The 18,450-nt window shown below is 42.0% G+C and overlaps 1 long non-coding RNA gene across 1 annotated transcript in view; it reads left to right on the forward strand.

The window, feature by feature from the left end:
- The first annotated feature begins 4,855 nt into the window (after positions 1-4,855).
- Positions 4,856-18,450, forward strand: part of LOC116592376 — a 40,164-nt gene continuing 26,569 nt past the window's right edge. Inside the window, exon 1 of the long non-coding RNA XR_004286469.1 lies at positions 4,856-4,935. This is a non-coding gene — a long non-coding RNA (uncharacterized LOC116592376). The remainder of the gene's footprint in view (positions 4,936-18,450) is intronic.

Raw genomic sequence — 18,450 nt, forward strand, 5'->3', positions numbered from 1 at the left:
CTCTGTTCCACCAGGTGGGCTTGATGTGTCACTTATGGAAGGCACCAACATTGGCCCACATGTCCTTGTCACTGTCAGTGTTGACTTTATCACCACTGAGCCACTTGAACGGACCATCTTGCTCTTACTAAGGTGGGGAGAGCTTTTTGAGACAATGTCCTTGGAACTGCAGTATTAGAGTTGTACCCAAAGTATCCCTACACACGGGCAGTACACCAATGCACACGGTCAGAATCAAGTATCTGCACTAGGGTGAGGATGAGAAAGCCAGGTCAATCAATCCAACAGAAGAACTGTAATATGGGGGAGCACCTATCAAAAGTGCTAGAAGAACTGAAAGTCAATGTGGAAAGAGTGAGACAACTCAAGAGGTTAGCAACATTAGCAACCTGCAACCATTCCTAGGGGAGTAAGTAGCACTGGTAAAGCCCAAGAGTCAGACCCGCCATGGGAGCGTGGATCACTGAACAGTCCCAGTCCTTGATGAGGCTGTGCCCCAACCCAGAAGTAGACAGGGGAGAAATCCCCTGTCTTCTTTCTTCCTCCTATTCTCCACTCTCCTCTTGGTGTCTTCCATGAGCTGAGCCTGGTAAGAAGACACGTGGCAAGGGAGCCTGGGAAATCCATTTCGCTGGAGAAAGTCAGGGGATGGATCTGAGAGCTAAATAGGCAAATAACCACCCTAGGAGCTCAACTGATTCTTAGAAAGTGTTCCCACTATGAGGGGAAGGTTGGCTCTAACTTTCCTCTTGTTTCTGAGGCTGGATATTGTGTCAGTGTTTGTTTATTATTTATTTATTTTTGGGATTTAAAAAAAAAAATTCCTTTCAGTGTTCCAGAATTCATTGTTTATGCAACACATTCTTTGTTATTCTCTTTTTCCAGCAGGCCCACTGTGTCCTGTGCAAAGAGTGCTCCTGGGAGTCTCCACCTGGGGCCACTGATACGTGCTATTCTACCTGTTCTCTTTGATGCCTACAATTGTCTAGCTAGCTCTTTCTTCAGTGTCTTGATTGGATTCCAAGGCAGGAAAGGGGAAAGCCAGAATGAACAGGTCACCTACAAGCCCAAGTGCATTAACTCCTTGAATCATAGAGAAGCCAGAAAATTCTGAGAAGGAGCAAGACAATCGCTGAGGTTTCATTTTGATAATTACCTATCACTCCTCAAGTGGGTTATAGGGAAAACCTCTCTAAATAGCTTTAGCTTTAGCCACAATCTTCCAGTCTTGATTAGAATGGTCAATTTTTGATCTATAAGTGTTAGAAATCAGCAATCTCAACATTTTCTTCTTTATTTTTATAAATAGTGAAAATGAGGTCCAGCAGTGTTAAGTGACAAGGTCCAGATCACGTTAACAAGTTAGTAGTGTGAACCGATTTCCAAACATTCCTTTTCCATCTGCATGTATCAATTTCACTTATGTTCCAGACTGATTCCCATCTTTTTTTTCCCTTTACCTTATTTTTTTTTCAATTAACATAAAATGTATTATGTGTTTCAGGGGTACAGGTCTGTGATTCATCAGTCTTACATAATTCACAGCACTCACCATAACACAAACCCTCCCCAATGTCCATCACCCAGCCAGCCCATCCCTCCCACCCTCTCCCCTCTGGCAACCCTCAGTTTGTTTCCTGAGATTAAGTTGACTCCCATCTTAATACATTGTTTAAGGGGTCTAAACAGTTCCTCTCCTCCCACTTGGGAGTTTCTCCTGTCGAAGACCACTTCAGGGGGTCTCCTGGGTTTTGAAGAACACGTTCAGCAGACTTTTATTTTCCTTTCTGCCTCTACCTCACCCAATACAAATTATTCTGAGCCTAGGAATATCTAGAATGAGCTCAGGTTCAAACTGGTCTGTGGTTTCTGTTGTTCCAGGGAAGGGTATGGCTTTCCTTTCTCCAATGTTGTTTGTGGCCCGAGCATGCCAGGGCTCTTTCTGTGAGAAGAAGGTCTGTGATCTTATTACCAGTGAAGTAAAACAGAAAACCAATACTATCATTTTCACTGTAAGTTTTATTTCCCTGGTGACATATGAAGAAATTGGTTCAGTGAGGAGGCCAGCTATAAGGGTGGAAATCTACAGATGGCCGGTCCAATGGAGCCTTGAAAGAGTGTGGAGTCAAGTGAAGGAGGAAAATCTGATCCTTTGTGGGAGAGCTGATCTCACTAGCTTCAGACAGTGGCTTTCTGTAGTTTAGTTTTTCTCTGAATAGCGAAGGAGAAAAAGGCAGAGACTCCAAAAGAATAAAGAAGGAAAGAAAGAAGGAGAGAGGATACAAAAGAGACGGAGACCACATGAAAGGACATCGAAGAAAATACTCCTGTAGGAATGAAGAAGCCATGAGAGAAAAAGAATCGAAGGAAAGAAGGCCATGTGTCACTCAGTAGTGTATTTAGTGTAAATATGACTTTTAAAAAAGATTAATTATCTTTTTTTTTTTTCTATGAGTGTGAGGTAATTAGACTCAGGCCATATTTCTTTGCAGAGGAATCAGAATGATCAGAAGACTAGGTCAGACCAGTGTTTGTCTACAGGGACTAACATGCTAAGATCCTACCTGGGATGAAAGGTGAGAGTGAGGAGGTTAGGGAGGAGGGTCAAAGGGGAAATACCTTAGTCCAGTGAGAATAGAGGCTCCCATATCCTGGGTGCTCAGCATATACTTGCTAAACTTACTTCCTCCCTTGGCCACTTCCTCTGATGCAGTCATGGTGACGCTAACTCAGAAAGAGTACAAAGATCGATTCATATATTTTTTAAAATTGTTGTGGCCAATACTTGGTTAGAAATTGGGCCTCATCCAGTTTGGAAGGTAGAGGAGTGGATGGAAGGAAAGACTTCATGGGTTAACAGAGGTAGAAAAGAACCTCTTCTGGGTGGTAGTATAGAAGGAATCTTCTACAGTGGACTGTGGCCCTAGGGCTGCATAAAATGGAAAACTACTGGAGGTTAATTACCTGGAAGGATAAGGGGATAGCTGTTTGGATATTCTCCAAGTGCTTCTGCATTACGTTTGTTGGTGGGACTATCAGTCATGATACTTCAACTGGTCTCTCTCCTGAAACTTGGAATCATTGGTAGATGGAAAAAACAGTTGGAGCTAAATTATCCTGACAAGACCATCAGTTGGCTCCTCTTACCTGGATTCCCAGGGCTGCCCTGGCCCCTACCCTTCTTGATTCTGTTTGGCCTCATTATGCATTTCTTCAGTTTTGAGAGCTACCACCCATTCTTCCAGAACCTTTTCTTTTTTAACTTGAAGCAGGAGGAATCTGTTTCTCTTGCTTGAAGTCAAAGGACCCTAACACAACTAATAGATGTTCTACTCTACTGCCAAACCATTGACTCCCCCGACTGGACCTTTTAAAGCTCTAGCTTTTCTAGTAATCAATACTCCCTATACACGAAATAGACTGATGTCTCCTCAATTGAATGGTAAATCTAATAATCCCTGGCTTCTCTCTCAAATGCCTGAATGAGCCATTTAACCCTTAGAGGCTCCAACAGAAGGTTTATAAACATCCACAGATAAGCATATGGATCAGACTAAGAAAGACAGCACATTTTGGAAGGTGAATTCTAATTCTGAAACTAGTAAGTCTCTTACTCTCTCAGGGCACAATGATTTTCTTTTTCTATGACATGGACTTCACAGGATTGATAAGAAAAAGGATTGAATTCACTTATGTAAGGAGTCACATGGCACCTGACACATAAGGGAATGAGTCTCCACTGTCCCCTATTGGAATAGAAGGGCCAAACACTTGGTGCCTGGGGGAGTGCATTTAGCAATGTCCATAATGAATCCAAACTAGGGGCTTCATAATCCTTGGAAATGTGGGCACTTGACCAGAGTCACTGATCTCAAACCTTCTGACCAAAGGACACAGAAAAACACTCAGGAACTTAAAGACAGGAGGAGGGCCAAGCGATAGTGCTGCAGGGATTAAAACAACAAAAGGATGGCCTCACAGAGAGGGAGGTGGATGGGTCAAGAGAAAGCACGCTCAAAGCAGAGCACGGGACAGAGGTACAGAAACTTATAGCCAGAGATCAAATGCGTCTTGAATTTTTTCTGGTCTTGAGCTTCCAGGTCGTTTTGTAACCCGATGCCTATAGGACCAGAGCACTAGAGCACTAGGCTCGAAAGACTGAAGATGGCAAGAAGCTGCCTGAGCTACAATTTCTGCAAACGACCCAGGCTTTCATTAAGCAAACTTTAATTTGTGTGTGTTCTCTCCACTGTACCTTAAAATAAATGTATTCTTTATGATCTGGAGAGATGCCTACTCTTCTAATTTGGAAGAAATATAAATGCTGGTAGGATCGTCTCCGGGGAATGTTACTACCTATCGTCATTAAGGGAGAAAGTAATGAGAGAGCAGGAGATTAACTAGTTAGTTGGGGAATCTACTAGCAGAAAGGAATTGACACCTCAGGGCCTAATCTTGAAAATTGCTCTGGTACAGACAGCAACATGCTGAGCAGAGGAGGAATGGGATAGGGAATGTGGAAAAAAAGAAAAGAAAAGGAAAAAAGTAATTATTAGAAATGGTAATCAAAATATAATGAATATAAAGTGCTAAACTATTTTAAATCACAACAGTTTTGTTATGATATCCTTATCTATTCAGTCATATATTACATTTATTAAAAATGCTTCCATTTCTCAAGCTGTTTCAGCACCTGGGCCAGGTAGAGAAAGCCCAGAATTAAGTTGGCCAAGGCTACAGCTGAGCTCCTCCTGTCTCTGTCGGTGTTGTGTGGGATTCTATGCTTGATGACAGCAACAATCGCTAAACACATCTCTGAATTGTAACTGTCATAAGGCTCTTTCCTGGGCTCATCTACCTTGCTTTGCATTTTAAGTCTCTCCTGCCTAATGAAATGTCATCTTTTCAGAGCTGGTGACCAAATAATTGTTTAAAGTGAGTCAGAATGTGAAAGGTGGAGGTTTTTATAACTTGGAGTTTAATTCACTGTGATACTTAGACTCCTATCTCAAGCTAACTAAAGGATGTCATACTGCCGGCCATGTGACCTTTTGTCACTCCACGTTTCACCAATTTCAGCAGATTTCCCTTTGGCCAGAGTTGCTGAGATGGGTGGATTCCATTTCCAGGATTCTGATTAACTGGGCATTGCCATATAATCCAATCATCATGGAATGAAAATTTGTCTTCTGTGGATGATGGGCTCAGACTTTTTTTTTAATCCTTCTGTTCCTTCTAGTCTCTCTTTAAGTTCTCATGAAGAGTAACTCGTTTCTCCCCAGTTCAAAACCTTCAGTGACTCTCATAACCGATGGGATAAAGCTGTCATTCAAGGTTGTTCATGGTCATTCCCACATAGCTATTTTCACCCCTGTTTCTCTGCCCTTTGTGCCGCTCACATTCTTCTTCATAAACACTTTGACTTTGCCATTCTTGATGTTCCCTCCATAGAGGATACCCTTCTAGCCTGTTTCTGCATATTCACATCCTGCCCATTCTTAAAAGACTCAGGTCAATTCCCTCTTCTTAGGAAAGTCTTCCTTCTCCACCTCCTTTTTTTACTTACATATTTTTCTCTTCTGAAATTGTGTATCCTTGATCTCTGCCTCTCTTGGGAAATGACTTTCTCCTTTCAATCATTGTCATATACATCTACTTAATCTTAAAAATTAATCACAAGTTTCTTGAATATATTATCTATGACAGACACATCTCTGTCACCCCCCAAGATGCTACCACATGCCTTGCACACAGTAGGCATTCATTAAATGAATGAGCCATCAGGACCATAATTTCATCACTAAAATGGGTCAGAAAGTGCTTTTATCTTTCTTAGATGATTCATAGAACACCTCAGGATCTCAAAGTTCTTTTGATTTATTATGATTAACATCAACCATCATTAGAGAGGCTGCAAATAAGTCTGGGTATTTGAATTTTCTGGTTTGGATTTCTGAACAAAACTGGAAGCAGGTGCATTTGGCAACCAGGGGACTGACAGAACTTAAAGGAAAAATGTAAGTGTTCATTGACCTCACATAAGACGTGGTAAATGGCACAGGGAATTAGGAGAAAATTAAGTATCTAGACATGGAGTGATTCTGTCTGAGAGAATCTAATTAGTCATGTCAGAATGTGATCTGAATCTCAGTGTTGATATTGCTCACCCATACTCACTCCCTGAGAACAATGACTTTAGGAAGGATAGCCATACCAAGAGACAGTACCAAGCAGTAGGCAGAAGCTAGGCAGATTCCTTCACGATTACCAGAGACACAACTGGGAATTGAAAATTCATGGCAAGTTTCCTGCTCCAAGGGCTGCAGGGGATGGCAGTTAATTTCAGAATGGGCACAGTTACTGTCCATGATGCCACTTGCAGATAAAAACAGAAAACAGTGGATGAAGGACCTCAATGTGCGAAAGGAATCCATCAAAATCCTTGAGGAGAACACAGGCAGCAACCTCTTCGACCTCAGCCGCAGCAACATCTTCCTAGGAACAACGCCAAAGGCAAGGGAAGCAAGGGCAAAAATGAACTATTGGGATTTCATCAAGATCAAAAGCTTTTGCACAGCAAAGGAAACAGTTAACAAAATCAAAAGACAACTGGCAGAATGGGAGAAGATATTTGCAAACGACATATCAGATAAAGGACTAGTGTCCAGAATCTATAAAGAACTTAGCAAACTCAACACCCAAAGAACAAATAATCCAATCAAGAAATGGGCAGAGGACATGAACAGACATTTCTGCAAAGAAGACATCCAGATGGCCACAGACACTTGAAAAAGTGCTCCATATCACTCGGCATCAGGGAAATACAAATCAAAACCACAATGAGATATCACCTCACACCAGTCAGAATGGCTAAAATCAACAAGTCAGGAAATGACAGATGCTGGCGAGGATGCGGAGAAAGGGGAACCCTCCTACACTGTTGGTGGGAATGCAAGCTGGTGCAGCCACTCTGGAAAACAGCATGGAGGTTCCTCAAAATGTTGAAAATAGAACTGCCCTATGACCCAGCAATTGCACTATTGGGCATTTACCCTAAAGATACAAACGTAGTGATCCAAAGGGGCACGTGCACCCGAATGTTTATAGCAGCAATGTCCACAATAGCCAAACTATGGAAAGCACCTAGATGTCCATCAACAGATGAATGGATCAAGAAGATGTGGTATATATACACAATGGAATACTATGCAGCCATCAAAAGAAATGAAATCTTGCCATTTGCGACAACATGGATGGAACTAGAGCGTATCATGCTTAGCGAAATAAGTCAAGCGGAGAAAGACAACTATCATATGATCTCCCTGATATGAGGAAGTGGTGATGCAACATGGGGGCTTAAGTGTGTAGGAGAAGAATTAATGAAACAAGATGGGATTGGGAGGGAGACAAACCATAAGTGACTCTTAATCTCACAAAACAAACTGAGGGTTGCTGGGGGAAGGGGGTTTGGGAGAAGGGGGTGGGATTATGGACATTGGGGAGGGTATGTGCTTTGGTGAGTGCTGTGAAGTGTGTAAACCAGGTGATTCACAGACCTGTACCCCTGGGGATAAAAATATATGTTTATAAAGAACAAAAAATTAAAAAAAAAAACAAAAAAAACACCAAACTTCTCTCAAAATAAAAAGGACATTTTAAAATAAAAAAAAAAATCTTAAAAAAAAAAAAAGATGTACTGGTATGGTGAGTAACATAATAAAAAAAAAAAAGAGGAAAGATAAGAAAAAAAAAAAACAAAAAAAAAAACAAAAACAGAAAACAGGGTGGTCACCAAGCATGGGTCAGAGGGCACTATTCTTGATGTCAGGTCATGCCGGGAGCAGGGCTCAGGTCAAGGGATGTGAGACAGGGAAAGCAGGAGCTCATGAAAGGATATGGTCAGCGTAGCAATGGGATTACTGCTAAATAAGCTAATAGAAATCAATCAAAGAGACGTAGATTTCAGGAAAAGAATAGGAGACCAGCCCAGGCAAATAGTCGTCTCTGAAATCGACAGAATTGAAGGAACAAAGAAAGATGGGTCATCAGTATGGAGCACCCTGCAACATTCTGGAGTGTCCTCTCCAGAAATCAGCTCTCTGGTCCCGGCATCGAGGAAAGAAACCAGATGCTAGGGGAACTTGCTATTCAAGCCCAAGCTGTGCTGACATGCTCTCTCACTCCAGTGAAACCCATTCTGAGGTCTTCTGCTTTTGAATTGAGAGCAGGGGCTCACTGAGAGCTGGTGACAGGAAGTTGAAGGGGTGATCTCTGGAGATGATTCCCTAGACAGATGATTTTCCCAGCACAGGGACACCCAGTTGTTTGGAAATGGACCCCGTCTGGAGTGTTAAGCTTATCGGGATAGCTAGTAGGGGTTCTCTTTCTTAGACTTTTGTATGATCTTTTTTCAGAGGCTGTGGGAACCCAGAGTTCACTTAGAATCCTCTCCAAGCTCTCTGTTTTGGCTTTTGACACTGGCCAGTGCTAACTGCGTTTCTTCCCACAACTTGTTATGTGTTTTGACAACAATAGGTGGCAATGGGAGCCATGTCCGCATGCCCTTCCAGAGCAGCCCCCGCCCGTTCCGGACTAATATCCAGGTGGACAACCAAGTGTAGTTTGTTACATAATGGAATCTGCTAAATTATAGATTCTGTAATGTTAAAGCTTGGATTCCTGTCTATTAAATCATATTCACGTGGCCTTCAGGGATCACACCAATTTGAAGTCAGGCTTTTATGTTCCCATCCAAAGGGAAGAGGAAATTCTGTTCCATCTTCCACGAGGAGGGAACTGATTCTTGGAAATGATTACTGTGAGTGTAGGTAAAGATGGGTGAAGACGTGACCTTGAGAAATTTAACAAGCCACTCCAAACCCCAGTTTTCTTTGGAAAATGGAGACCCATCACTCCATTCAAAGGATTATTGTGTGGATTAAATGTGTAGAAATGTAGACAGAACACTGGGTACATGATGGGCCCCTACATTATCAACAGAAAGATTCAAGAATGTTCCATTTTGGTGCCATGTTTCCTTGTATTAGGATTCTTGGAGCTCAGTTTACTTCTACAGGTTTCTCTCTCTCTCTCTCTCTCTCTCTCTTTTCTTTTTTAATGTTCCATTGACCAGAAAGAAGCACAGTGTATGAGAGGACTATGTATTTACTAACTAGACCAAGAATCAAGACATCTAGGTTCTGATTCTTGCTCTGTTACCTGCTAGTTGGGTAATCCTGTGTAAACTATATAGAGTCTGCGAACACCAATTTCCTTCCTTCTAAAATTCAATAATAGACATGGCTTCCACGTCTGTCTCATAGGACTACTGTGAAGATCAAATAAAGTAATAAATGAGCTATTGTTTTCACCATTAACACGGGCCGTGTATTGACTGAATGTTTCCACTGGTCCTTTAATCTCCACTGTGACCCCATACAGCAGATATAGCTTGTCCCATCTGAAAACCTGAGCTCAGAGAGACATTCCATGACTTGCTAAAGCCTAGAAGTCACAGAGCAGGAGGGTCAGTGTTCAGAACCAAACCTCTTGGTGCCAAGTCTTTTCTTTTTTCTTTTCTTTTTTTTTTTTTTTTGGTGCCAAGTCTTTTCTCACTATTATTTTGGGTCATGTAAAATGGCTATTTTTGTAGGTTAGTAAAAATCAAATGTCAGCCATTTCATATGTTTTAACCTGATATGACACCTCTGTATAAAGAACTAATATTTATTTATTTAATTTATTTTTAAATAACATTAATTCAATTTTTATCTTATTTTTTATTTTTTAAAAATTTATTTTATTTTTTCAGAGATCCAAGATTCATTGTTTATGCACCACACTCACTGCTCCATGCAATCCGTGCTAATATTTATTTTTTTATTTTTTATTTTTTAAAAATATTTTATTTTATTTTATTTTATTGACAGACAGAGATCACAATTAGGCAGAGAGTCCGGCAGAGAGAGAGGAGGAAGCAGGCTCCCGGTGGAGCAGAGAGCCCGATGCGGGGCTGGATCCCAGGACCCTGAGATCACAACCTGAGCCAAAAGCAGACGCTTAACCAACTGAGCCACCTGGGTGTCCCAAGATTAGTTTTTTAAATGTGGACTTAAAGTGGTCTGTTTATGAAAATTTCTATATTTTGGGGGAAAATCCTCAAGTACTTGCTCACAGGAGCCTTGGAATCCCATGAAGAATGCTGATTTGAGTTTCTCTGAACTTGTGTTTAAAAAAGAACTGTGAACTGGTTCTGGAATGGGCTTGGCCTAGGGTTATGTGGACTGGAGGTCCTTGCTATACCCCAAATGATATAATACAAGATTGGACAGCTGAACTCTAGGGAAATGTATAAAGAACATCATGAATACCTTGTCCGAATCACTAAGGCCAGATTATACTGTACGGATAAAATTGGGGGATTTTTCCCTAAAAATAATAAATATTCCTACTCTTGGTCATCCTGAAGCAGGGCAAGAGGTCAAACTGGAGCAGGGCTTTGGACCAGGGAAAAGGCAATTTTCTCACTGTGAGTTTAAGGGCAACTGGGGTCCAGGATTTTAAGGTAGGGAGAAATCTGGATATTCCTGTAGGGTTTAATTCATCTGTCTACTACCAGATAGTGGCCCTGCATTATAGAATGAATTTCTGAGGTGTTCAAGATTGTGCTTTTCAGAATAGATACTCAGGCTGTTGTTATGCAAAGATTAAGAAGGGAACCCATGAAGGGTTGAAAACGTGTACATCTGAGTTACATGCCTATGCAACGAATATCACCTGACATCTAATTACATTATGAATTTACACAACATATTACATACCATGCTGCCTTACAATGTACCATATGGCCCATCTAAAATGATTGTGTATATTCTGTATACAAATATGTGTGATCTTTTGTATGCAAATCCTCATTTTCCTGCTAACAGTGCATCTAGGCCACTCAGCCCTGCGTAGATATTGATAAATTTCCTCATCGATAAACAGGAGCTTTGGATTGTTCATTAATTAGTACTCAAGGAAGAGTGTGTCTATTTTATGTAAATGTTATTTAAATCACAATCAACTCTTCTACTTCAGCATGGAGTTATTTATGCCGTAATGCTAAAATGCTACAGGGCAGGGGTCCGTCCTGGGGATGCCGGGCCAATCTACTTAGCCTGGGAAAAGTGTGAGTTATATATCCTTGGAAATAAAGCCCCAGGGGTTCGTTGCCTGATGGGATTGTAGCCAGGCTTCAACCTTCACCAGTACTTCATTGGAGAGTAAGGCAGAAACCTGTTTGGTGGGTGAGTTAAAAAGCAGCACTCCCACCCCCCACCAATCCGTAGTTCTAACAAGAACAAGAAAATCAAACACCACGAAAATACAGAGCAATGCATCAAAGTACTATTTCTTTAATGCACTTATTTTCATACCCATGACATCATTGATTCTCAGATTCCTTTTACTAACAGCACTGGAACTCCAGACTGGGCTTTAGGAGACTAGATTTTGTTTCCAGTTCTGTCATTAGCTTGCTGAGTCAGAGAACAATAAGCTGGAAGGTATCTGTGAAATTCCGTGAGCTCTGCTGATTATCTCATTTAAATCTCACCAATTTTACTTAGAAGTTAAAAGACTTGCTCAGGATCACACAGTTAAGAGATGAGAGATAGAGTGGCAGAGCAGATGCAACAGCCAAGGGTTTCTGATGACAGAACTCTTCTCATGGCACCAATAACCTACAGAGAAGGAAAGGTAATCCAAAGACACACTGCCTGTGTTCTCTATCTCCTTATGCCTTACTCAAGGACTCACTGTAATCCATATAAAAGACATAGTGTGCAAGGGTGGGAGGAGAGGACTTCATTCATTCATTCATTCATTCATTCATTCAAAATGTATTCATTGAAAAGGTAGATATTGGCTACCTATTACAATTTGGATATCATAGCAGGCCTATACCTGGGCTTACATAGTCTGGGCTTACATAGTCTAGACAAACTATGTAACAATGACTATGATAGAAGGAGGCACAGGCCGCTGGAAGCACTAGATTTCTGGACATCTCCCTTAGGGGATGCCTTAAGATGGAAAGTTAACTGCTCAAAGACAACTTTGCTGGGGAAACCCATAAGTGGTGAGCACAAAAGAGGAGAGATGCAAATCTCCTTTTGTGACCCATCACTATTATAGGGGATATCATCTGATCTAGCTCAAGAGGTTTTCCAGGTGTTTCTCAAATAATAGATTGGTCGTATCTTGAAAAAGGTTCTTAGTTCACAGAAGACTGGAAAAATTTCATTCTCCAGGGCTGGTATGTATCAGTCATGATAGGCTAGATTATGCTATAGTATTAAATAACCCTCAAATCTCAGTAGTCTAACACAACAGAAGTTTATCTTTTTGTGTGTTCGCCGGAAGCTATGCTCACTAGTCACTCAAAAATTGGGACTGGTAGGGGTGCCTGGGTGGTTCAGTGGGTTAAAGCCTCTGCCTTCGGCTCAGGTCATGATCCCAGAGTCCTGGCATCGAGCCCCACATCGGGCTCTCTGCTCAGCGGGGAGCCTGCTTCCCTTCCTCTCTCTCTGTCTGCCTCTCTGCCTACTTGTGATCTCTGTCAAATAAATAAATAAAATCTTGAAAAAAAAATTGGGACTGGTAAATACTCTATCTTTACATATTTTTCCACATTCCCAAAGTAGGGAAAATAGGATATAGAAACATAAGTTGTCTCTTAAAAACTTTCACCTGTAAATGATACATTGCACTTCTGCTTACAGATCATTGACCAAAGCAAGTCATATGGTCATGTCTAACTTCTCAGGAAGCAAGGAAATGCAACACTCCCTTATTTTGGGAAAGTGAGGAGAACTGGAATATTTCTGACCTAAAACTAGCAGTGTTTTAAGAGCCTGCAGCAGAGTCCTAACCTTTCAGAATTCCCCATCAGCCTGTGAGCTCCTAAACCCTGTTAGTCTCTGTATTCCAAGGACCTAACACAATGCCAGGGCATGGGATAGGCTCTCAATAGATACTTGCTGAATGATTAATGAGTGAATAGAAAAAGTCTCTTTCCTAAAAGAAAAATCCTTCCCATGGGTGGCCAGGAAAATCTACATCACCTTTCATATTTTAAAATTAAGCTTCAGGGACTGAGTTTCATCCTTGTTTGTGCTCTTCTAACACATCTAGAAGGACACCTTGAGGGCCTATGCAGCCCTGCCAGGAGGACCAAGCTTGGGTAACTGTATTTTGAGCCTCATTGATGACATTAGGGAATTACAGCCACAGCAGTCTCTTGTATGCAAGTCTAAAGGAGATGTTTAGGAGAAAGGTGGGCAAGCAACCGAGCAACTTCCAAATGTGAGAAATGATGATCAAAGCATGGCCCTTGGGGAACAGCAAAGGATGTGGATTATCTTCCCTAAACAATGAAGGTGGTAACAGTCTGCTGAGACCAGAGCTCTGGATCTTCTTGAATAGACACGCTTAGCAAGGCTCCCAGGACAGATTCTCTGTTTTCCAAAGTAACAATGCCAGTGCCAAGTTTCTGGGATTGGAGTAAAGGCCACAAAACCAAATAACGTGGCTACATTCAGAGGACAGTTAAGGTGCTGGATGATGGCTAGAGCCTGTGTATGGAGGCCACAGAAGTCGACAGACAAGGATGGGTAACAGTCAGGACATAATCTGATACACTCCTCATCCATCACTCCCTTTCACGTACCACAGTGTTGAAGCTCAGGCAGTGATCTCTGTCTTTGTTGGCGTTGCTATAAACAAAAAGCACGACCATGCTCGTGTATGCGATGGAACTGACAAGAGGCTTGGGAGAAAGAACCGCATTGGCCCAGTGCTGTACGCAGAGTATGAACCTGAAAACAAGGCCCCAAAGCCCCAGTGGAATGTCTTCCCTTGGGGCTGTGAAACTGGGTAGCGAGGACAAACAAAGCAGACCTTTTCTTGAAGAGGAATTTGGTGCCATTCCAGTCCTTGAAGGGTGGCATAGTTTATGGTCATCTTTTACTGGTCTCAAGATCTTCAAGCTTCCCCAGTGTAGACTGCCCTGGTACTACTCACCTTGCCGAGCTTCCGTGTTTGAACACAGACCTGTTGTGCCCTCCTGAGGGGCTGACCAATTGTGCATGTGTATCTGAAGTGTTCTGGAATTACATTGAAGTGGAAAGAGGATTAAGGTGGTCCACCCAGATGTATGTAATGACTGGACCTTTTCTGTTTCTTCCAACCATTCTTCTTAAGCTGGAAGCGAGGGTGCTGTGATTCTCTGTAACCTGAAGCTGGTGAGACATCTTCTCCCATCCTTCTTCCAATAAGCTTAGCTGGAGTTGCCTGGACAGATGTCTGGATGGCTGGCCTTCCCTCTGCCTGGCACTCAGGGGGTGAAGGCATGAATTTGACACTGGATTACTGAAGAACATCACTGTGACTGAGGGGTTACCTACAAAACTCTACCTGATGCTACAAAGGCAAGAGTACCTCCTTAACTTTATGATCCATCAGAGTCTTAGAAAATAAGGTGAGTCTCAACTTCATCTGGAGAAGGATAATCTGGTTAAACTGACCTGATCTGAGTGAGCCTTTCGAGATAATAGAGACTCTCATTCCAAATTATCTTATGATCTTGGTATAAGAGTTTCTTGCTTACATTTTCTGAAAAGGGTTAAATAGTAAATATTTTAGACTTTGCTGGCCACATATGGTCTCTGTATTCCTCTTCCCCTCCCCTTACCTCTTTCTCCTCTCCCTCCTCCTCCTCTCCTTAAAAAACCTGAGAACCATTCCTAGCTCAAGGACCATATAGAAATTGGCCTTGGTCTAGATTTAGCCCACAGGCCTAAGGTTCCTGATTCATGTTCTAGAGTATAAATGGAAAAAAAAAATCTAGTCTCACACAAGACGTGACGGTACTCACCAAGGACAAACTTGAGTTGGACCACAACTCTAAGTTTGTGGTTCTTGACTGGATCAGTCACACATGTACATAGGTCAAGATTTGAGCGGACCTGGGAATCAAAAGTACTTCTCCATCAATCTAATAAATCGTACCAGTGAAATGTTCTTATAGCTCAAGGTTCACACGTCAAGGGTGTCCAGTTAAAAGATAAATAGCCTGAGGGGTAGGGCAACTGGGATTCATTTCTCTGGTGGTTTCATAGATTAAGAAGTAAATTAAAAGGGAATGAAATGCAAGACCGGTAGGTTGTGATACTTTCTTGACAAGAGTAAATATTGCTAATCTCTGTGGTTTAAATAGGAAGAGCTAGGAAAATAAGTCAATCACAATTTTCTGTCCCTGCCACCCCTCGGCTGAATCTTGGATTAAGTATGTGGTAAAAACACAGAGATAGGATTGGGAAAATCTGAGACTTTTGTGGATGGAACTTCCCCAGAAGTAGCCTACTGAGGCTGAATGCCGGCCAGAGAAGCCCCATAGTAAGCCACGCACAGCAGGAGGAATGGAGAACACCGGTGGCCTGTATGGGCCTGGCCAGGTACTCCTTTGGTTCATATGACTTGTGTGTGACATATAGGGGACCCAGGAGTTCTTAGGATCCCCAACTGGGAGATAGAAAGTCTTGGAACTAGGTGAAGAGCTTGAGGGAGGTATGTATTAGTTTCCTAGGGAGGTTGTCATGAAGTACTAAAAACTGGGTGGCTTTAAACAAAAGAAGTTTATTTTCTCACAGTTCTGGAGGATGTAGGTTCAAAATCAAGGTGCCAGCCAGGCCATGCTCTCCGTTCCTTACCTTGCCCCAGCTTCTGGTGGTGGCACTAGATCTTGATGCTCCTTGGCTTATGGCTATATCACTCTAGTCTCTGCCTCTGTGGTCATGTGGCATTCTCCCTGTGTGTCTCCATCTTTATATGCTGGTTTCCTCTTCTTACAAGGACACCAGGCATATTGGGTTAGTGTTCATCCTAATGACCTCATCTTAACCTGATTACTTCTGCTAAAACCTTATTTCCAAATGTGGTCACATTCACAGGTACCGGGGGTAAGGACTTCAGCATATCTTTTGGGGAAACACAGTTCAACAGGTAACAGAATGTGATGGTAGTCAGGTGCAAAGAGTTTCTTAACTGTTGTTACCCAAGCAAGGGACACAGCTGGGTCTCAAAAGATCTGCATGTTCAGCAGGAGCCAAAGAGAATGACCAGCCAGCAAACAGATTGCAGCAGCTTCCGCTGAGCTAAGAGACGAGGACATGAGCATATCACAGTGAACTCTAGCAATGCAACCAGCAAGAGATAGAAGGAGGTGTAGGGGTGGATGTGTCCGCTTTTCCCTGACCACTGGCACCACAAAGCTTCTTAACACCTGGGGCCTTAGATCCCTCCTTGGGTAAAAAGAAGGAGAAGAGAAGAGGGGGGAAATAGTGACTGTCAGATGACCCTCACTTTAAAGTGATTAAGCTTGGGGCGCCTGGGTGGCTCAGTGGGTTAAGCCTCTGCCTTCAGCTCAGGTCATGATCTCAGGGTCCTGGGATCGAGCCCTGCATCGGGCTCTCTGCTCAGCGGGGAGTCTGCTTCTCCCTCTCTCTCTGCTGCCTCTCTGCCTACTTGTGATCTCTCTCTCTCTGTCAAATAAATAAAACCTTAAAAAAAAAAAGTGATCAAGCTCAACCTGAGAAAGACTTTCAAGACAGAGGACACTGAATTACTGTTAGTTGGTAAGCTTAAAGTTCTCCCCTTACCTCCGTTATGAAGAAGAGAGTATACTTATCATGATTAGCTCTGAGTAATGTGTGGAATTATTGAGTGCTTATATTGTACACCTGAAGCTAATATAACACTGCATGTTAATGATACCTCAAAAAAATAAAATAAGTAAAATAAAACTCCAAAAGAATAAAAGAATAGAGGCTTTGAAGTGGAAAATAAAGCTCTGTCCATATATTTCTACCCCAATCTGAATCACACTTTGATGTCCCTCTAAATATTGAACCAGTTATCGCCAACCATGTGTAAGACCCTGCTACTGCACAGACAAAGATGAATATGACCTTCACCCTCACAGAGCCGATGCTTCTCTCTCATTGCAAATGCACTGGCCACCCCCTTTCCCCTGTAAGTGGGCCTTGGGGTGACGCACATTCTCCCCCGGCTGCTACCATGCAGCTCCAGCTGTCAGAGGCAAGCTCTTAATTTTCTTTCTCACTCTTGGCTCAGCTGAGTTTCAGTAATAAACGCAGATGTCACAAGCTTAGATCATTTGAACCATCGCCTGTTGGCCACTGAGTGGCCGCTTGATTTTTCTCTCATCTCTTCAGTATTCAGTATGGCTCTCAGAAGACAGTTTCCTCCTGTCAGTCTAAACACCCTCCCTCTAGAAAAGTCACCAATCTAGTACTACCTACTCAAACCAGATTTTTGAGTGCTTCCATAACTACTCTAGATTACACCAATGGGTCATCCCTGATTCTGGCTTCAAAACCTCCTCTCCATGTCCTTCCATCATCCCCAGTGACACTGCCCTCAAAGCCTCCCACTGCTCCTGTGCCAGCATTTTCTCTGCTGAAACCCATTGTCCTTTTATGCTTTTAGATACTGTTTCTAAAAACTGCAAATCTAATCTTATTCCTCTTTTGCAAAGCATTTAATATATATAATACATAAGCATTAGTAATTATGCCATATCCCTGAAACTAATATAATATTGCATGTCAATGATATCTCAATAATTTTTTAAAAAATAACATAGTATTGAGAAATAGCAAAAAGAGACTATGACAAAAAAGGGTTAGTGTATGTTATATAACTGACAATTTGCGGGGTAGTTTCATTTACCAAATTTTAAAAGTGAGATGTAAGAATAATAAAAGTAAATAAAGGTGCAAAAATAGAAGTTGTTATCACTTTTTAAAAGGGCAGAGTTAATAAGAGTTAAGAGAGTAAAAAAAAAAAAAAAGCCTGATATTGATGTGACCCTCAGTTATACAGAGGAGCAAGATACTGATTAGCTGATCTCTGCAATTAATCTACAAGAGAACATGGGCTTAAATATGAAAACAAGATGCATTTTCCCAGGAAGTAACAGCGCATCACCCAACACATACTTTTTACAAGAAGGAAGAGGAGGAGGAGGAAGGAGAGGGTGAAGAAGGAACATTTAATGGTCCTTTTTTGCCTACAGCGTATAATCCTAACTTCTCATGTGTAGACCATCTCCACACTAATCCCACCCTAAACATATGGAATTCTCAAAATTCCCCAAACAGATCAAGCTTCTTTGAGTCCTTAGAGTTCTGTTCTTGGTTCACTGTGTCCTGCTGTGTCCTGGAAACTTCTATTCATTCTTCAAGCCTCACTTTAGGTCAATCTGCTTGAGCTTTGCTAAGAATGCCCTTTTGTCAACCTCCCACAACACCTTGTGTTACCAGAGCACTTACCCTGCTGAAGGGGCATTGTTTATTTGTTTATGTCCCCCATTTGATATCCCTTCCT

Source organism: Mustela erminea, chromosome 6, assembly GCF_009829155.1.
Source record: "Mustela erminea isolate mMusErm1 chromosome 6, mMusErm1.Pri, whole genome shotgun sequence".
Lineage (NCBI taxonomy): Eukaryota > Metazoa > Chordata > Mammalia > Carnivora > Mustelidae > Mustela > Mustela erminea.